The 23,292-nt window shown below is 36.1% G+C and overlaps 1 non-coding gene across 1 annotated transcript; it reads right to left on the bottom strand.

The window, feature by feature from the left end:
* Nucleotides 1-654: 654 nt before the first annotated feature.
* LOC124899014 lies at nucleotides 655-756 on the bottom strand. Its single transcript, XR_007056153.1, has one exon. It is a non-coding gene; the product is annotated as a small nucleolar RNA R71 (small nucleolar RNA).
* Between the last annotated feature and the right edge of the window lie 22,536 nt (nucleotides 757-23,292).

Here is a 23,292-nt window from a genome sequence, read left to right as displayed (position 1 = left end):
TTACTTGCACGATCACGCACACTTGCGTGTAGGTAAAGACAAAACAAGTGTTTGGCGTTGAATATAAGTTTAAGTGTTAACAACTTGATCTTAGTGGCTGAATTTTTGCAGGTTTAGCTGAATATTGGACTGGCGAGAGACAAAGAGTTAGCAGAGCCCTTTGCAGAAGCAGAAGTGATTTTTTATTAGAGACGAAGAGCTCAATCGATGGAAGAAAGACTCAATTCTATAGTTGCTAATCCAAATGTTGGAAATATTTTAGCTCCAGTTGTTCCTATTTAACCAGTCGTAAGACCTGTTCGAGAAGTAGAAATCCCACTTACGCACCTTGTAACTAGTAGTATCTTGAAGCCTAAACAAGGATGTCGATGGGAATTGAAACAAAATATGGTACAATTATAGAAATTTGTGGGAGAATTTCAGGGACTTTCACATGAGGATCCGCAGTAGCATTTACGAACCTTCTTGGAGATAAGCAACACATATATTCCTGAAGATGTGAGTGTTGATTATGTCAGATTGACACTCTTCCCTTTTTCTCTACTGGGGGAAGAAAACACATGGTTACTTGATGAACCACACCAATCCATCACTACATGGGAAGAATGTGCTCGAAGGTTCCTCATTTGATTTTTTCCATCTCAGAAAATGGTTTTATTAAGGAGTGAGATATTGAGTTTCAGACAGAAAGATGGAGAAAATCTCTACCAAGCTTGTGAGAGATTTAAGGCTCAGAAGTTGTCCTCATCACTATTAATCGAATGATGTTTTGGTCTATACATTTATAGAAGGCCTGGAGTCTAATACAAAAATTCTCATGGATTTAGCAGCAGGGGGTTAAGCTTTGGAGAAAACATATGAAGAATTATATACCTTGCTGAAATGAATTACACAAGGTAATCCTGATTGGCATGTAGACTGGAGAAATGCTCCCAAGAAAGTTACAGGGTTTTTGGAGGTTAATCAGTTCACTTTTATAAGCACAGATTGCAGAAATGCATAACCATATGATTACTCAACTTAACAACTTAAAGTTGGGTACAACTCAACTAGCAGCCACAGCAAATATAGTTCAACAGGTATATGTATGGTGTGAAGTTTGTCGAAGCAATGAGCATAAAGCAGATGCATGTTCTGTTAATCCAGATTCAGTTAACTATGTAGGGAATGCAAATCATCAGGATCAACAAAATTTTGGAAATACATATAATCCAAATTGGAGGAACTACCCTAATTTTTCATGGGGTGTAAATCTGGCATAGAATATAAATCAGTATAAGGGACCATTGCAACCAAGTCCAAAACCGGTTCAGAATAATCAGATGACTGCCTTGAATAGTAATATGGAGAAGATACTTAAGCACTTAATGGATTAACATGCACACTTTGTAGTGGACATGAAGGCTTAACAGGCACAGTTTGCAGCTAAATTAAAGAGTCAATAATTACTCACAAGAAATATGGAGTTACAGTTAGGTCAAATCGCAGGATCATAGAATACAAAGCCACAAGGAGAATTACCTAGTGACACTGGGGCTTATCCTAAAAAAGTAAATGCGGTAACAATAAGGAGTGGGCTGCAAATGAAGGAGATGGTTTAGGAACAGGATAATCCCAAGATCACTGATGACAATTTACAAGAGAAGGTAGAAGTGAAAGTAAAAGAAAAAAAGGCTAGTGAAGAGATTCGTGTAGAGAAGAAGACTCTCCCTTTGCCCTTTCCTCAAAGGGCAAGAAAGCATCAAGAGGAAGCAAGTTTTAAGAAGTTTCTAGATCTTTTGAAGCAAGTTCAAGTAAACCTCCCTCTTGTTGACATTCTATACAGTGTACCAAAATATGCAAAATACTTAGAGGATATTGTTGCCAATAAGAATCGGTTGACTGAATATGCTATAGTTGCACTTACTCAGGAGTGCACTTCTAAAATTCAAAATAAACTGCCCACGAAATTGAAGGATCCAGAGAGTTTCACATTGCAGATTACCCTTGGTCAAACTATTTATGCACGGGGATTATGTGACTTAGAGGTAAGCATAAATCTCATGCCCACATCATGGTACGGGAAGATGGTTCTTGTAACACCCAAATTTTCTGAACCTAAATGCTACACGTGTTTATGAGCCTGAAGGACCATAAGCTAACCCATGACTAATATCTGTACCTATGCACTACAATATATAATGTAATAATGCAGAAAACATGAACATATAGGCCATAAGGTTCAACTGAATAAAGAATCTGTAAAATAGTAACATCTGTGAGGGTGAAAGATACCCAAAATAACTAAAAGCTGAATCTGAAAGCTAAATCTGAGCGTAAATCTAAAATCCTCTAAGTATTGTCTTAAATAAGGAGTTGAAGGAACATGTCTCCAACTAACTCCGTAAAACTCAACTGAAGAAATAAATGAATAAAATAAATAATGTTATCCTCGAATGAAGAGGACTCACTGCAACTCTATATGCTGAATGTGACTGCTACTGCTGGTATGGTACTCGTTCCTATGAACCTATGGTGTAACATGAAAAAAAATCACCATAGCTTAAATGCGCCAGTACAACTGGAGTACTGAGTATACGAGTGAGGTAAGCTAATGCAAGGGTTTACGTGCATTTATAATACTACTGACTAACTGATATGAACATAAGAGTACAAATATACATACATAGTAACTAAGATTGTGAGTATGTAATGGATAAATATGTACGCTAATACATGGCTGGAACCATAGTTTTGATAACATGAATGACTCTACCTAACAGCCCTGAATCTGGTTGAACTCTCTGAGTTTTGTGCTATAACTAAATTTGACCGTATCTAACAGTCCTGGTATACTGCTATCTGAAGAACTGTTTGAGTTCTTTTACTAAGAATGATACTAAAACTGTGGGAGGTAGTTGTTTGACCGACATGCCCCATATGTGCCATTATGGCTAAGATGGGGTCTAATCTTTTCCCTAACTGGAAGGGTATCAATACCACTCCACTAGTAAGGACAACATGTAAGCAACCCTCATATAATAGGTAACTCTAGTGAGAACAGTGGGAACCCTCATATAACAGGTTAATCCACCTCATCTACCCTCATATACCAGGCTGTGATGTCTCAACCTATGCTAGCTACATAGTTCTAGAACTCAAGGATAACTGCTAAGAACCACACCCTCATATACAAGTGAGTTCCCATCGTTGGGTTCACTCGGTACTAACTCCTACTCCCATCTAAAGAGACTAAACATGATTCAACTGACTGTACATGGACAGATTAACTAACTTCCATTGACTAATGAAGTAGTACTATTATCTCAGAGTTACCTGGGATCATGAGATTTCTGAGGTTTCCTGAGTCACATGACTAACTGAGTTTTATAGATTATAGCTTGACTGAGATTATTGTGACAACATGACATGGCTCTAGGCATAAAGCTATGTTTTTTGGGTACGAATGCCCCCAGGACTCGATAGAAAAGAATTGACACACATGACATGACTTGATCACAAGACTGAAGTCCACAATTTATTATATCATAAGTAGGGGGATAGTATACTTCATGTATTTAATCAATACCTCAAACATGGTAGGGAAAGCATGGATATAATTCGCACACAAAATTCATATTTCTATCATCATACATACCTCATGCCATTACCATAAGGATACATAAATAGCATGGGTATTCATATTGAAGTGTATCGCTAACATGGACTTGTCATTTAGATATCATGAAATCATGTAAATATGAACTTCTAACATCCTACGCATTTTATTAAACACCTTACATGCATTCTTTAATGAATAGGTGGATTTCATACGTGCATTAGTTCAACCCACCTAAAGTTCATAATTTTCAGCCAACAATCACATATATTCCATGAAAAACATCCTTCAATGTCATCTTGAAACTTGAACAACAATCATCAATGTGTACATGCTTAGATCACCACAAAAGTTTACAAAATAACATTTAAAATCATGGTTCTTGAACTCTATGAACGAATTGAATCCATAGATAAACACTACTTACACCTTAAAGTTTGATCTTGAAAGAGATCTAATGTTTTTGAAGGTTCCTGAAGAAATACTTAGGCTTGCCCTTGATTTTTCTTGACTAGGGTTTAACCCCTTTGGGAAAGAATGGTCTTGTTCCTGAGGAGATGATCTTAAGAGAAAACCCTAATCTTGTGGTTGAAAGTGTAAGAGAGGGTTTTTAAGATGTTTTAACTAAAGAGAATGGAATATAATATATTCCTTGAGGGTTATAAGTTGTGGAAAGTGAAGGTAAAAGACCAAAATACCCTTATGAAATAAATTCCCAGTTGCTAAAAATCATAGTTGATGACATTTGTGACAAGGCTTCAAAAGTGTGGTAAGCCATCAAAGATGTCGTCAAACAGGAGCTGGAACTGATGGTTTCTGCCTAAGTCTGATGACCTTCATGGTAGGGCATCATAAATATGGTAAGCTACCACGAATGTCATCACACAGGAGTTGGATTCTTCCTAAGGCTGATGACCTTCGTGGTAGGGCGTCACAAATATGGTAAGCTACCACGAATGTTGTCACGTAGTTTCCAGCCTGACATGCTAGAGTAAAATAGGAATAACTCTTTGCTACGATATCGGATTTAGGCAAAATTGGTATCATTAGAAATATAATTCAATTATATATCGGTTTATAGGTCATGAGCTCAAAAAATTCCAAGTATAATTAGAGATATTCTTGTTTCAATCTGACTATGGCAATACCTTTCTCAAGAATTCGATCGGTAGGAAATGTTTTGATTCGTCTGACTGCTGGGAGTTATTTAAAGCCTTAATATACATCTAACCTACTCATAAAACTATAAAATAACCATGATGTACTATGCATGATCTTGGTACATGGCTCTAATATTGGTTTGGATTTTTTGGGGTATTTTAGGTCTTGGAAGTCCCAAACCCACGACTATTATTGCAATTGGCAGACAGGTCACTTGCTAGACTAGATGGTGTTATTGAAGATCTACTGGTGCAAGTGGGATCTTTAATATTTCCTATGGATTTTGTGATTCTTGACTTTGAGGTCGATCCAGTTGTTCCATTTATTTTGGGACAACCCTTTTAAGCAATAGGGCAGTCACTCATTGATGTGGTAGCTGGAAAAATGACAATATGAGCACATGATAAAGTTGAGGTTTTTGATGTGTATAGGGCATTGAAATTTCCAGCCATATATGAGGAATTATCCTCAATATCCGTTATTGATCTTACTTCAGATTGGCAGTTGCTCTTGTCTGATGATCCATTAGAGCAGGCATTAATTGATTATGATCTATATAGGGATTCGAAAGCATTGGAAGTGGTCTAAATTATGAATTTAGCTGTAATTGAGGCAAATAAAGTGTTGATCGAGCCATTGAATAGACCAATTTGTCCACTACCCAGGCCTTCAGTTGAAGAAGCTCTTAACTTGGAGCTTAAGGTTCTTCCTAATAAAGTGTTAGTCGATCCTTTGAATAGACCAATTGGTACACCACCCAGGCCTTCAGTTGAAAAAGCTCCTAACTTGGAGCTTAAGGTTCTTCCTCCTCACTTACAATATGTTTTTCTTGTTGATCAATATACCTTGCCTGTTATTTTATCCATATTATTATCCAATGTGCAGGTAAAGGAAGCTTTAGTAGTTCTTAAAAGGAGAAGAAAAGCGATTAGATGGCAGATGTTTGACATTTTAGGAATCAATCCAGTATTTTGCATGCATAATATTTACATGGAAGAGGGGTACAGACCTAAAGTACAGCAACAAAGGAGGTTAAATCCTATTATGAAGTAGGTGGTATAGAAAAAGGTGATCAAGTGGTTCGACAGTGGTATTGTCTACCTAATTTTTGATAGCAAATGGGTGAGTCTGGTACATTATATACCAAAGAATGGAGGAATAATAGTGGTTATGAATGATGATAACAAGTTTGTTCCCACACGTACAGTTATCGGATGTTGAATGAAGCAACTCGTAAAGATCATTATCCAATTTCTTTCATTGACCAAATGCTGGATAGATTGGTAGGGCAAGAGTATTATTATTTTTTGGATGGGTACTCTGGCTATAATCAGATAAGCATAGCACTGGAAGATCAATAAAAGACCAGGTTCACTTGTCCATATGGTACATATGCTTTCAGACTCATGCCCTTTGGATTATGTAATGCACCTGCCACATTTCAAAGGTGTGTGATGGCTATATTCTCAGACATGGTGGAGGAATGTGTGGAGGTATTCATGGATGATTTCTCTGTGTATGGGAATTCATTTGAAATTTTTTTGCAAAATTTAGACAAAGTTCTAGCTCGGTACGAAAAAACAAACTTGGTGTTTAATTGGGAAAAATGCCATTTTATGGTTAAGGAAGGAATTGTCTTAGGCCATAAAGTGTCATGCAAAGGGCTGGAAGTTGACAAAACAAAGGTTGAAGTAATTAAAAAATTGCCTTATCCAGTGACAGTCAAAGGCGTGCAAAGTTTTTTGGGACATGCTGGATTTTATAGATGATTCATTCAAGATTTCTCAAAGATCGCAAGTCCCATGTGTAAATTGTTAGAGAATGAAGTCAAGTTCGAGTTTGGAGCTGATTACCATGAAACTTTTAAAAAGCTTAAGAAAAAGTTGACGTGTGTGATATTAGTGATATTACAGTGGGAGCAGTGTTGGGTTAAAAAAAAGAGAAAGTATTTTAATTGATTTAGTATGCTAGTAAGGTACTGAATGATGCTCAAGTCAACTATACAGTGACAGAGAAAGAAATTTTGGCTGTGGTATATGCATTTGATAAGTTTCAATCTTAATTGGTACGAAGGTCATTATTCATACAGACTATGATGCCATTTAGTATGTTGTGAATAAAAATAATGCAATTCCACGATTAATTAGATGAATTCTGCTACTTTAAGAATTTGATCTTGAGGTGTGTGATAGAAAGGGAGCTGAAAATCAAGTTGTTGATCACTTGTCATGGCTGGAAAATAGAGACCATATTGTGGATGACTTTCAGAGTACCAAAGAAGACTTTCCCGATGAGAAGTTGTTGTTATTAGAAGCAGTTGAGTTTCCATGGTATGCTGACATTGTAAACCTGATAGTTTGTGGAGTGTATCTTTCCGAAATCACCTCACAACAAAGGAAGAAATTACTTCATGATTCTCGTGCTTACGTTTGGGATGAACCATACCTTTTCAAGCAGGGTCCAGATGGAGTAATTCGAAGGTGTATCCCAGAGGCTGAATTTGTCAAGGTGTTACAAGATTGCCACTCATCTCCATATGGTGGAAATCATGGTGGTGAGAGGACTATGAGAAAAGTGTTACAATCAGATTTTTTCTGGCCAACTCGGTTTAGAGATGCAGTGGTGTTTGTAAAGAGTTGTGATCAATGACAAAGGTTGGGTAATATAACCAGGCATCATAAGATTCCCCTAAATAATATTTTAGAAGTATAAGTCTTTGATGTTTGGGGGATTAATTTCATAGGCCCCTTCCACCTTCGAAAGGTAATGTGTACATTCTTGTTGCAGTGGACTATGTCTCTAAATGGGTGGAAGTAATGGCGAGTCCTACTAATGATGCAAGAGTGGTGCTGAATTTTGTGAAGAAGAACATATTTTCCAGAATTGGTACACCAAGAGCAATAATTAGTGATGGAGGTACGCACTTTATCAACAACTAGTTCAAGAATCTTCTTGCTAAATATGGTGTTTGGCACAAGGTGGCCACAGAATACCACCCTCAAATGAGTGGACAAGTATAGGTATCCAATAGGGAGATTAAGCAAATACTTTAAAAGACCGTGAATGGGCAGAGAAAAAATTAGACAAAGAAGCTAGATGATGCACTATGGGCATATCGATCAGCGTACAAAACGCCCATTGGGACATCTCCATATCGCTTAGTGTATGGTAAGGCTTCTCACTTTCCTGTAGAGTTGGAACACCGAGCTGTAAAGAAGTTAAATTTTGAGATGACTGCCATAGGAGAACGAAGGTTATTGTAACTAAATAAGATGGATGAATTTAGACTCCACACCTATGAAAATGCCAAGCTTTACAAGGAAAAAAACAAACGATGGCATGACAAGCATATTCAAGTTAAGGAATTTGAACCCAGATAACTTGTGTTGTTGTTTAATTCATTGCTTAAGTTGTTTTCGGGTAAATTATGATCAAAATGGTCTGGACCTTTTGAGGTGGTGCGAATGACACCCCATGAAGCTGTGGAGTTGTGGAATGAATAGAAGACGGAGAAGTTCCTTGTGAATGGACTGAGTTTAAAGCATTATTAGGTGGATCATTCAGATAAGAACAAGGAATATATCACTTTTGCTTAGGAGTAATGATGAGCTGAGTCATGCCCCGATGTAAACTAAGGTGCTATGTGGGAGGCAACCCACATATGTATTGTAATAGGTAGTTTAATTTTTGGCTTCTAAAATCAAAAAGAAAATAAAAATACAAAAAAGTGAGTCGTGCCACGACCAAAACTAAGGCGTTGAGTGGGAGGCAACCCAATTTTACTTACAATTTTTGTTGTTTTTGTTTTTAAGTACAGGGAATTTCAAAGTGAAATGAGGAGATTACCATAATTAAGGAAAGCAATCAGGTTTGCAAAAATGATTAATGTAAGTGGGGATTTACTCAGGTATGAAAAGGGTGAAAATTGCAAAAGGAATCTGAGTTTGATGAACAGCACGATGTAGAACTAGGTAATTTGACTATTGTCAAATACCAGTAAGGGTATGCGAAATTCATCGTGACGTGAAGAAAGGTAAATTGAGAATTGTCAAATTCCAATAGATGTGCATGATTTTCAGCACGACGCAAAATTTGGACAATTAACAATTGTCAATTTATAGTGTGTGGATGCGAATTGTAGCGTGTTGCGGTGTGAATATAAATAGCAATTGGCCTTATCCAGTAGGTATCCAAGATCATTCTACGTCACCGAGAGAGATTAAATCGGGCATAAAAATGTCATTAACCTAACCCAACTCGTCCCTCTATAAATATAACCTCCTCAACCCTAAACCCTTTTGTTTATAAATTGCGCCTCCTTCTCACTCCCTCTCCTAAAAACTTCAAAAACTTTTTCACTTTCTATCATTCTTCTCTCAACTATTGAGGTAAGTTCATATTTATTTATTTATTATCTTTCTTGTTACAATGCGTGAGTAGTGAATGTGTTTTATTGATAATTTTATTTTCTCTCTCCTACTAGTTGTAAATATTAGCATTTCTTTTGATATTTAGTTCAATTTGTGACATCTTATCCTAATTCTCATTACTTTAAATCACTGAGAGCATACTTAAATGATATTTGCAGTTGGGATTATGGGGTGAATGATTTTTCATGCTACTTGAGAGGATGGGAAATGAAGGGTATTATAGTTAGAGGAGTAAGGGTAGAACCCTTAGGAAGTTAGGGAAAATTTTGTTCCATTGTGAATAAACCCTAGTTTTCTGATGTTTGCTGATTGATTAGAATTATAGAATGTGTGATGTTATAGTAACATGGTCTTATTTATAGTCTTGCATTGTGTGATTAGCTGGGTTTTGATTACATGATGTTCTGTGCTGTAAAAATGACGAAGGGTGATATGTCTTGAAGAGGAATATATGGTCTGTGAATATGATATTTAGGCCTACACAAAGGGAAGTCTGAGTACCTTGGTTGTTAATGTAGGTGTATGGCTAACAAACTAAGTGTGGGGTGTGAAGGCACTTGTAATGCATGTTCAGTTCAGCTAATCCTAAGTTTAATCTTTTTTCATGGTTTGTTGCATTTTCTTAATCGCAGGCATAATGAAAGCACAGTCAAGCAAGGGCAAGGCAAAGGCAAAGGCAGGGCCTTCTACCCCTGAAAGGAAGAAAAGCCAACCGTCTGAAGGGCAATTAACTAGAGTGCTAGGGCCCCTCCACTTCAGTGGGGGAAAGTTCAAAATTTTGTTTCAAGGCTAGAAGGAAGGCTGGAAAGCAGTGGTATACTAAGCATACTGATACTAAGTATATTCTGGAGGTCTACATCAATTGGGCCAGCTTGATGAGAGAGTGTCCTTCTATGGTCCGATGAATTGAGGCGCTTAATATGAATTTCATTTTTCATTAGCCAACAGAGTGCAACCTACATTTTGTTAGAGAATTTTATGCAAATTGGGACCCATCCATCCTGAACATTTATTAAAGGTTTGAGAAAAGGTGATTTAATTCACTGCTGCTGATATTAACGAGTTGCTGGGTATACCCAAAACGAACCCTAATTTCTTGCGACAGTTTATTGTTTCTCCTCCTTATGCACACATCAAGAATTTAGTGTGTGGCCTGTGATCTTCAGCCCGTTGGATGAGGCATCGAGTTATAGGTTTGCATTCTTCTTTCCTCTACTCTCAAATAAATAAGGAAGCACAAATATAGGGACGAATAGTGTATTCATACTTGATACAAGACAAGCATATCACTGAGGTGACTTGGGATAGGGTGTGTATGATTTACGCCCTCATGCGTGCTAATGTGGAAATTAATGTGGGAAGGGTCATTTTTTCTTCTATGAAGAAAGCACGTACCTAGGTGGGTCGTAGCTTTGGTTTTAGTGGTTTGGTAACTAGATTTTTAAGAAGGCTTAGGGTGGATGAAGAGGAGCTTGATTATAAACTTGAGGTAGTCACTTGCCCTTTGGATATCACTACTGCTCGAAGCATAGATGGGGCATCTGGCCCAATTTTGATGATGATGGAGCGACAGACATGGACTGATGAGGTGCTGGGTAGGTTGTACGGCCTCATGATGATGATGATGTTGCGGACTGCTCTTTGGATATCACTACTTCTTGAAGCACAGCTGGGGAATTCACTTGGTCATCATGCTAGGACAATGTTGAAGATTGGCCCAAATTTATGGAGCCTGTTGATGATGATGTACCCACAGATGAAGAACACGGTTATAGGGATTCTGACATGGAGTTTGATGAGGAGGACCAATCTGATGATGATGAAGCTGATGATGATGGTGATGATGGGGATGTGGTTGCGGAAGACATGGACATGTCTGTTATAGTCCCTTTTGATTGATCAGGAAGTATACTGCCACCCTACCATAAGCTTAATTGGAAGCAATGGGATAGTGCTTTATTTTAAGTGTGGGTGGTGGGTTCGTATTCCCTTGCATTTTTCTATTATTTGACTGAATAATGTTATTTTTCTGTTTTATTTTTCTATTTTGCTATGTTGGGTTGAAGTATTAGCTATTCAAAACATTGGTCTATAATAGTTAGTAACTTTTATTTTGTTGATTACAATTTGCCCTCTGTGGGATTTATCACATATCGTTTCAGTTGAAAGTATTATGTTATTGTTATTTCTGTACTTATTGGCAAGAGTCAACTTCAAGTAGTTACGTTTTCTTTTGCCCTCTTTGGTAATTATGAATAAACAGTCATAGTTAGTTACCATCCCCTATGATAGATAGATGACGACCGTCTTAAAGGGATTGGTCGTACAAAGTAAAGAAATTTAGGAGAACTTAATCACTATCTTAGAGGAGTGTTTAAAATGGGCCACCTTTACAATAATTGAAACTAATTCTAGCATAAGAGTTTTTATTTTAAGTACTGAGGATTCCATCTCGATAAATAAAATTTGATGTGTTGGCTTAATTTTAAATTCAATAAAGAACATGATTGGGAACCTGGTTGATTCCGTACATGCAATGTGAGTGTGAGGATTAGTATATATTCTACATAAGTAGTAATGACTAGAACTTGCCCGATGTGTTTACAAAGCAAAATAAAGGGTGTTGGGTATAGGAAGTGATGTAGGCAATTCTTTGATCTTTGGTAGCCTTGTTTTTAACTTTAAAATCCCTCCCTTGGTTCATAATCTTAGTCATCCCCTTTGAGCTTTAAGCCTTTTTCTTTGGTAGCCTATTATGAAACCTTACCCCTTCTTGCTGAATCATAATTTGATCCAAATAAGCTTCTAAGCATTTTTAATATAAGACTAAGAGAATATTAAGAGCAAAAATGAGAAAGAAAGGTAATCAGTGATGCCCTAAAGTAGTTTTTATTGATGTTTGATGATGTTGGGTTAAGTGGGAGTTAGTAAATAGAAATGTTATAATGAACCTGTTTTGGCCCTGGTCCAGTTGGATAATGTGCACCTCGATGAAGGCCTATAATCTTAAGTTAAGGGTGGATATAATAGGGGTGCGTAACAAGAATATGGAAAAGATGAAAAATACTCCCAACCTAGTTTGAGAAAATAAAGCTAATTGAAAAAGGTGTTGATAAATAAAAATATGGGGAGCAACAGAAGGATAAATAGGTGTTGGACAATAGAGTAAATTGATAATTCTATATTTAAACACTTAGGAGCAATATTCACTATTCCTGTAAATAGTACCTACCTGTCCCTAAGCCTTTATTACAACTCAAAAAAGACCTAGTGATCCTTAACCCAAACATCTGACTATTAGTGGAGTAGAACACTAAGGGCAAGGTTATGGTTCGTTCACTAGTATGTATGAATTTTTTTGTTGAGAGTGAGTGATTTGATTTAATACTCCCCTATTGTTGCGTAGTTACAATTATGAGTAAATATGGGGAAGTTTCCTTGAGTGAGGATGCAGGCAGATGAAAGCCAGATTACTTATTGTGTTTCCTTAATTGATTTTGCCAATGGGTTAGAAATTCATTATTGAAGAGAGAAGAATTTGTACTAAAATGTTTCTTGAGTTCAACTATTTTGACAAGATGATGTAAGAATTCGTTATTGCAAAGTGAAAGTGCTCATGGCCATATAACTTTGAGGTTGTGATAAAAAGAGGAAGGAATTATGTTTTTGAATTCATGTGTTCGAGGATGAACAATGTTTAAAGTGTGGGATGGTGATCTTGGGCATATTTATATGCTCAAAGTACCATTATGCACCCAGATTTGAACTTAGTTTAAGAACTTTTGTATGAATTCTTAAGTATAATTCAACTTTTATTCCGTCTTGTGCCTAATGGATATGATTAGTACTTCCAGGTGCAAAATCATGAAGAATTGTGCATAATTGGATACAACGAGGATATGAAAGTAGTGAAGGAATGCAAGGGACTGAAATTAAGCTGGAAAAGCGAAGTTGAGAAGAAGAAATCCTCATTTGAAGAGACTCTGCATCATGATGAGCAACAGAATTACAATGGTCGAATTCCAGTGAAGGTTCGCGAAACCCCCGCGTCGCGGATAAAGTTAGTTTATCAGATTTGGTGACCTGAAGGTTTAGCGCGTTATGGAGTATGATCATTTCACAATTGTCCCGATCCAGTGGCTCACCGCGATAGTAGTGTGTCGCGGTGAGGGTGCATTTTACAATTATTGGGGAATACTTGAGCTCTGCGATTTCCTAGATTTTAATGGAAAATAGCAATCATAGTCATGGCGCGACGCGCCGGGTGGAAAAATTGGAAATATTTTAAGTATTTTTTGTCCCAACTATAAAAGGTAAAATCCAAGATAATGTGGGGGACTTTTTCAAGAAGAGCAGCGACGGAAAAATAGAATTTCTCTCTTTTAGGGTTCATAAACATTCTTTTGAATTTCTTTATTTCAAGGATTGATTTGGGTATGGTTTTTTACTTATTTTGGAGGGTTAATTCATACACGAGTAGCTGAACATCCCCTTTCTGGGGTTGAGGCTAAGAAAATAAGTACTATTTGATATTCTTATTCATAGTTTCTTTTTGGATTATCATATGGGTTGTTCCTAATTTCTTGAGCTTACTATTTTAATAATTGGCCACCATTAGAATAAATTTATATTTCTATGTGAATCCGGGAGGAGAATCATAGGATAGAACGAAGAAATTAGGGAGTAAGGTTCTTATTCTTTTATAAAATAAGGGATTTGAATTAGCATCTAGGATACGGATATACCTAGAAGCCTTGTTTGGTTCACTTATAGGAAGACAACTTCATGAATCTAGAAGATTTGTTGTAACTCTAAGGGAGTTGTAGTTACAACATTCAATAGATAGAAGATCTGAGGTCGGGAGACTAAGATTGTGGCATAAACCTTGTGAACCATCAACCCTAAAACCAATTAGACTGTTAATAGAATAGAGAATTGTATGATTATTCAAAATACCTCAACCCTGGAATCGTCCTCATTATTGATTACAACCGTTGCTTACTTTGCTTTAGTCGTCATAAATTATTTCTTGTTTAGTAATTTAAATTTTATTTACAAAAGTATATTAATCTTGATACAATCAAACACTTAATACTCAATTGTCTTGAACTAAAGATTGAATAAATTTCTAGTTTATTCATCCTCGAGGGAATTATATCTGACTGTCTAAGTCATTATATTACTTGCACGATCACGTACACTTGTGTGTGCATAGAGACGCAACATGACCAACGGGATTGGAGATGTGGCGCACCAAGATCACGTTCGTCCCCTGTTTTGGACTTCCAATCTTGATCTAAATGAGTTTCTAAAAAATCTAAAACTATTCCGGGAACACCTATTAACCTTCCTGATCATGAATTAATAAAATACGGACCATTAAAGGACATTAATGTGGCAAAATGAATTTTCCAACTTTTGAAGGCCAAAATTAAGCTAAGACTGGAATGTAGCTAAAATTTTCTAAGTCTAGGATCCCCCATTGACATGCTTAAAGGACTGTATTAAGCTTTAGAATTTTACAGGGTCTTATAATATCTCCCACTTGAGAACATTTGTCCTCGAGTGAGACTGACTGAGAGGGGAGAAATGATAGACTGAAACACATACTGAGCATGAATGACTGGAACATAATTTCATGACTGACATGATTAATATCTGAATATATCATGCTGAGCATGCATATCTGATGCATAAATACATAACTGACATGATGCATGACTGATTGTGCAATGGTACTTAGTACTAAGTTTATAATGAAATTCTAAGCATGAAACTGAATACCTGTTAGTAATGAAACTGAACATGTAAACTGGGTAAGCTTAAGAAAAGCTTTTATCTTGGACTGAGTCTGAGTTAGAGAGGAGGTAAGGATACTTGGTATGCATGTCTGCTTCTGCTTCATAAGTAACTCCCTCGACGGACTAATTTTACCAAAGAACTTTGACTAGAGGGACTTATTTGTTCCTCAGTTTGCAAATCTGGTCGTCTAGGATTTCGACTGTGATTTTCCTCATGAGAGAGACTGTTCTGAACATCTACGCTCTGAATAGGGACTACAACTGTCGAGTCACCTATACACTTCTTGAGCAAAGAGACATGGAAAATTGGATGAACTGAGACGATATCTGAAGGTAACTCGAGCTTATGAGCTAGTGCCATAATGACTGAGAATTTTTGAAGGGGTCAATATATAGGGGACTGAGCTTTCCCTTCTTTTTGAATAGCTTCACTCCCTTCATTGAAGAGATCTTGCGATACACACAGTCACCAATCTTGAACATGCATAAATAGGAACATAAGAACATAACTGAGTCTGTAACAGATGTCATGAATTGAGTATGAAATGTGATGCATGAACTAAATACTGTTAACTAAGTATCGTAAACTAAATCGAGCCTCTAAATACATAGCTCATGGCTGAGATTTGAACTTAAGGGTTAACTTATGAGTATCCCCAACTCAAAATTGGATTCATTACAAGAAGAGAGAATAGGAGGCTCATGTTATAAAATTTAAGGGGTTTATAGTGTATCTCCCCCTTGGGACACTATGTCCCTTAAAGAATACTAACTTGGATGAGCTGTTGTGGAAGCTAAAGCAATACACAAGGCATCTACGAACTGAGTCTTAACTGAATAACTGGGATCTAAAACTAAAACATGATACATGAACTAAGCTGAGCTTGCGTCTATCTAGTTGGTTCACCTTAGAATGGTTATATCCATGAGACTTTAAATAGTACATCTAGATGGAAGGGACAGGAACCCAAACCATGCGAACTTATCCGTCTGACTGCTAAACTAAATTACTGGTTTTACGAACTAACTCATACTGAAAGATTATAGTCAACTGGAGCCTTTTCTCTAACACTCTTTCTATAGAGTTCTAGCGGATTTAGGGCGCAAGAAAATCTTGGCCTTGTCTAAATAAGATAGTTGAATGACAAAATCATTACATGGCTAAAGTTTTGTAAGATGAGTTGAGGCCTACAAACACCATTTAAGATGAAATGACTAAGCCTCTTATACTGCAATTAAGATTACTGAAAATATTCACATAGGTGCTGAACACGAGTGAATAAATATACTACTCATCTGATTAACTGGATATCTGACAACTGAATACTGGGCGTGTAAAACTGAACTGTACTTGGTCTGAGTAGCTGGACTAAGACTATAGAGTATTATACATAGAGTTAATGCCTGACTGGGTATCATGAGGTAACTGAGCATGAATTTCGTGAAAGCTATATTAATTACGGATACAATATCGAGTGTATGACATAATTTGTAAATATTTCATAGACTGAGGTACTGAAATACTAATGACTGAGTATCTGACAATTGTACACTATGGTCAAGTAAGAATGGAACTGAACTGAGTTTCTGATTTGATTATTGAATTGAAGCTGACACAATAACAAGGATTTATACTGGATCTAAATGTCGGGTTTTGATAACTGAACATTGAAAACTATGGTTTAGACTGATACTGAAGTACTTAATTCTGAGACTGAACACCAATTTCTGAGTACTGAATGTTGAAATTGTAACTGAGATGGCAGATGAGTTTTGATAGTTACGCAATGAAGACTGACATAAGTTGAGGATCTGAAAGTGTACTCTCACTCTGTACTTTCCCAACTTCTAATTACAACCTTTTGCTAGCCCTTTACTTACTTAACATAACATTCAAGCATATCTTTATTACTACACCATTGAGTAACATAAGCATTCAACAATCTTCTTTTAACATAAAATATTTACTCTCTCCCTTCTAAGTAACTACTCATCACTATACTATTTTCACAAAGAGGGCTTACTGAAGGGTTAAATCAAGAGGACCTGAAGCATGAATAGATACTAACTGAACTTGACACATGGCCGAGGCCTGAGAAATATAATATCAATAGCTTGGATTTACCCAAAAAGTCTTAACAGAGGATATAATGGATACAGGACATATCCTGAATTTAATTGATCAGTAGGAGCATATCATGAGTCATAGAATTTTAGTATACTATAAATCATGACATGTGTACATTAGTCATGAGTTACATGACCGGAGTTTGGAGTTTTCTGCATTTGTTAGTCATGACTTGGATTGCTGTGGGGAGTAAAACTGAACTCCTTATGCTGGGAACTAGAACCATACATGATTCCATAGAAACATGTAAATATAAGCTGGGTTCATGGAATGGAGATGTAAAACATTCGTAGGAATCATGCTGACTGAAGTACAAAAGTTTACACTGAGATAAGGATGGGTCGAGAATCGTCTTTCCCTTACTACTTTCCTATATATGCCGACACTACTACTGGAATCTGAAGGCCTGACTCTTTCTGAGATTTCATAACCGAATAGTGCATGTATACCTATCGGGCTATAATAGACTGACCCACTAGGGAGTTGACAAAGAAAGGTCCTGTTAACACTTGGTCTGACCTAACGTTGACTGACAAGCAAAGAGTCATAAAAGAAGAGAATTTAATGGATCTGATAAGACATAAACATATAAATGAAAGATCTATAACATACCAGTGACCACATTTGAAGGAATTTCCTAATTCTTTTGGGGATGAAGAGCATGGAATCTATTTGGCCATTGCCCACTGATGGAGATAGAGGAGGCACCCTGCTGATTCGGGCAACCGAACAGAGCTGAAGAATGATTATGCAGGCTTTGAGGATTGGGCCTAGGATAATATCATATTTTGTAACCTGACTCACCACATCCAAAATATACATCACTGCCGGCTCTACATACACCCTTATGATACTTACCACAAATCTGACAAAGAAGATAGCTTTGGGTACTACTAACACTGCCCTGAGGTTTAGAAATTGGTGTCCTATCTTTGAATATAGGGACTGGAGTGCTGTCCAATGAAGGAACTGGAATTGAAAAATTTAGGCATAACTAAAAACGGTTACCACCCTCTGACTTAGGTTGGTTAAAATTAAGGCTACCTATTCTAGCTCTCTTATTTCCTCTTTTTCTTTCTTTCTTACTTACTATGCTTTCCCACCTCAATCTGTTGGGCACGAATCACGTGTATGGGTAGTAAAATAGCATTTTGATTACTCTGAGCTACTACTAAATAGGATATAGTAAGAGATGCTATTCTGAATTTTCCATGAACGACATGCTCGTCCAGGGAATCTACTTGGATGAGCGAAAGTACCGACTGGTTCTCGATCCTCCTTCTGTTAGTTCTTTTGGGAGATATATTCTGTAATAAAAGGAAGGAGAGAATTAGACTAATATTTCAACTTGAGCTAATTCTGGCTCGCACGACATGAATACTAAAAGAAGGGAAACTGTTCCTAAAGCATCTCATAGCCCCCTACACATAGTATGGTGTACAACACACCCACCTACAAAACTCAACTAGATGTGGATTTTTTGACTTCCTAGGACACTGTTGAACCTTAGTCTCTGATACCAAGTTTGTAACGCCTCAAATCTGGTACCCAGAATGCTACACAGTGCTTATGACCCTGAAGGACAACAAGCTAACCCATAACTGATATCTGTACCTGAACACTACGTAATATATGTATATAAATGCAGAAACATAAGATGTAAGGCCATAAGGTTCAAATCTGGAACATAAAATCTAATAAAACAATGTTTAAATGGGGTATAGAAATACCCAAAACTGAAATAAACTGTCTGAATATACTATAGTCTGAAAGCCTCTAAACTGTCTGAATAAGGAGTTGATGGGACATGTCGCCAACTAGCTCCAACTAATAAAATGAACTAAGTACTGAAATTATAAAGTAATGATCATGTATTCGATGGATGAGGACTCACTATTAGCTAAGACTACTGGATACTGGAATGCTCCTGATACACTGGAGCTTGTGCTTCTGAACCTATGGCGTAAAGTAAAGCACCATAGCGCAAATGTATCAGTACGATTGAATGTACTGGTATGCATATAAGGTAGGCTGAATTCAAGGGTTTATATTCATTTATAATTCTAAATGACTGTATAACATGAACGTGAGAATACATGCATGAACAAGTAGCTGTAACTAAGACCATACTGACACTGGGTACTGAGTTCTAAGAACTGATTTACTAATATCTAGGTTTATCGATACTGATAATTGAGTCAACTTAATACTGGGGAACTGATGGTATATTACCGATAGAGAAATGATTATTTCTAATAGAACTGGTCTGATTGACTATATTTGATAGTCCTAAAATTGAATATTAGTAACATGAGTTACTGATAATTAACATAATTGATATAACTAAGATAACTGGTATAAATGATATAACTGATACTTAGTGATTGTATCTAACAGTCTATGTTCTGATGGATACATCTGAGTTTCGTACTATTTTGAGTTGACTGTATCTGACAATCCTAAATTCTGTAGAACTATTTGAGTTCTATTACTGAGACTAAATGACTATATCTAACAGTCCTGATTCTATAACTAAAATTATGGGAAGTAGTTATCTAACCGACATGCCCCGAATAATCGCAATATAGCTAAGTTGGGGTCCAATCTGTAACCCCAATTAGAAGGGTGTCAATACCGCGCCACTGGTAAGGATAATCAGTGAGTAACCCTCATAAAATAAGTAACTCTAGTGAGAATGGTGGGAACCCTTATATAACAGGTTAATCCACCTTATCTATCCTCATATAACAGGCTATGATATCTCAACCTATGCTGGCTACGTAGTTTAGGAACACAAGGATTGCTTCTAAGAGTCACACCCTCATATAACAGGTGAGTTCCCATCCTTGGGTTCGCTCGGTGCTAATTCCTACTCCCATTTGAATGGACACTGAACATAATTAACTGAACTAGACTAGACTAAATTTATGGAGTTCCGTTGACTGATGGAATACTACTAAAAATTTTAAATTTATGAGATTTCCTGAGTCACATGACTGACTGAGTTCTATGGATCATGGATTGAGTAAGGATATCTTGAAACATGACACTGGCTCTAGGTACACAACTATATTTTTTGGGTACAAGTACCCCCCAGGACTCGATAGAAGGAAACTAACAAAGCATGACTTTCTTGAATACGTAGCCAACATCAATAATTCATACTACGACAGTAGGGGATATTTAATGAAGTACATGGTTATCATAATCTTGTATATAGATTAGAATGCACAAGATCATGTCTTAACTTCATCATTTTAATATCATTATTATATCATCACGCAATTGCATTACACAATAATCCTTATGGAAATCATTTTAAACATAGCGGAACACATACATTCATAACTTGGGTCACAGTCTAACTATCAAGCATAATTTCTATTCTCCTAGGCATTTTATCAAACACTTAGGTTGCATGATTTAAAGCTTAGGCATGAGCACAAATTTAATACAACCTTACTTCGCAACTCAACCCAAGTTCATGATTTCAGTCCACATATTAACGTAATTTCATAAAGACATAATAAAGGTTCCATCTTGGAATTCATACAATAATAACACATGAACATAATTCAATTCATAGAATGAATATCAAAATTTGTAATTTAAAACTTGATTCTTGGGCTTCATGGACGAAAGGATTCCATGAATGAAGACTATGCATACCTTATATGAAAGATTCTTAATGATTCATGAAGAAATTTGCTTGAACTTGGATCCCCAATTGAAAACCTTAATGTATTCTTGAGAGGATTTTGAGAGAAAAGGGTGTATTTTGGTGTAAATGAGACTTAATCCCGTGTTTAAGCCTTATATAGGATTGGAAAAATTACCCCTTTGCCCTTAAAAATGCAGACATTTAATGACTAAATAAATGGGCACCGACGCTATAAGTGATGCAGCGCGTCGAGGGCTGCGACGCTATACCAGACGCAGCGTACCATGAACACGTTGAGCCTCAGTTGTTTTGGCTCTGGGAGCCTGCACAACTCATGACCAACGCAATTGGAGATGTGGCACACTAAGACCATGTTGGTCCACTATTTTGGACTTCCAATCTTGATCTAAATGAGTTTTTGAAAAATCTAAAACTTGTTTGGGAACACCTATTGACCTTCTTGATCATGATCAATAAAAATACGGACTATTAAAGGATATTAAGGTGGAGAAATGAATATGCAAATTTTGAATGTTAAAATTAAGCTAAGGCTAGAATGTAGATAAACTTTTCTAAGTCTAGGACCCCCCTTGACACGCTTAAAGGACTGTATTAAGCTTTAGAATTTTATGGGGTCTTGCAGGACACTATGTCCCTTGAAGAATACTGACTTGGCTGAGATACTGAGGGAAACTGGGGCGATGCACAAGGCACCTACGAATTGAGTTGTGACTGAATATCTGGGATCTTAAACTAAGACATGATATATGAACTGATCTAAACACATATCTACTTGTAATTACAAAGAGCATGTTGTTACTCTTCCATATGAAGATAATTTCTCTTGGGATAATATTCCAACAAAATCATGACCTTATCTGACGAATATTAAATTAGTAGAATCTGCAAAAATGAGATTGATAATCAGTTATAAAAAGGTTTGATAAAGCCTTCAAAATCTCCATGCTCTTATACTAATTTTTATGTTAATAACGCAGCAAAAAATGAACGTGGTGTTCTCAGGTTGGTAATAAATTACAAACCTTTGAACAAACATTTAAAATGGATTAGGTATCTCATCCCAAATAAAAAGGATTTTTTATCCTGATTATATGATACCAATATATTTTCAAAATATGATTTAAAATCTGGATATTGTCATATTCAAATATTTAAAGAGAATACTTATAGAACTATTTTTAAAGTGCCTTTTGGGAAATATGAATGGAATGTTATGTCATTTGGATGGAAAAAATCTCCTTCTGAATTTTAGAAGATAATGAATGATATATTTAATCCTTATATGTATTTTATCATCATTTATATTGATGATATTCTTGTGTTTTCTAAAACATTTGAACTGCATATCAAGCATCTTGATATTTTTAAGGATATTATGATACAGAATGGTTTAGTGATATCTAAGCTAAAAATAAGTGTCTTTCAAACAAATGTTAGATTCTTCGGACATAATATCTATCAAGGGAAGATTACTCCCATTCAAAGATCTCTTGATTTTGCTTCTAAATTCTCTGTTGTTATAATCGATAAAACTTAATTACAGAGATTTTTGGGAAGCTTGAATTATATTTCCCCTTTTTATGAGAATTATCTCGTTATTTATCCCCATTACATGATAGGATCAAAAAGGACTATTAAGGAGCATGGACGGATAGTCATACAAATCTTGTTAAACAAATTAAACAGAAGGTTAAAACCTTACCTTGTATGACTTTAGCCAATCCCGCCTGGCAAAAAATAATTCAGACGGATGCGTCTAATATTGGTTATAGTGGAATCTTGAAACAAGTTAATCCCCATAATAAAATTGAATACTTGATAAGATTTTAGTCAGGTAAATGGACTGATAGTCAGAAGAAATATGCTACAGTAGCTCATGAATTGCTAACCATTATTAAATGTGTTTTAAAATTTTAGGATGGCCTTTATGATCAAAATTTTTTGATAAAAATTGATGCTCAATCTATGAAGTATATGTTTGATAAATATTTTAAACATGATGCTTCAAAGTTAATATTTGCAAGGTGGCAAGCATAATTAGCCCCTTTTGATTTTGAGATTCAGTATAAAAAAGAATTGATAATTCACTCCCTGATTTCTTATCTAGAGAATATCTCAGTTAGAATGACTTTTTATACATCATTTCTCACTGAAATACTTTGATTGCTATATTAAAGGTTATTCCATTATACAGAGACATTCAAAATCTTATAATTGATGAAATCATCCATTATATGGTCGAAGAAAAATTTTCTGTCTTTAGTTATGAAGAAATTAAAGATATTGAATAGTATGATTTGAAAATATCTTATTAATTGTCGTCTTTACAGTATGGCTACTAGCCCACTATGAAAGATAGCTAGATAAAAAGGATAGGGTAGATAAGGAGGAAGATCAGCTTCCGGTGAAAGGTGAAGATCATCCCCATCAATCAGATCATATTCAGGATCGTCATATGGATCCTCATCTAATTACCCAGTTATATAAATAGG

This window comes from Capsicum annuum, chromosome 5, assembly GCF_002878395.1.
Source record: "Capsicum annuum cultivar UCD-10X-F1 chromosome 5, UCD10Xv1.1, whole genome shotgun sequence".
NCBI lineage: Eukaryota > Viridiplantae > Streptophyta > Magnoliopsida > Solanales > Solanaceae > Capsicum > Capsicum annuum.
The sequence above is the reverse complement of the archived record's forward strand: the minus strand, read 5'-3'. Positions and strand labels throughout refer to the sequence as shown.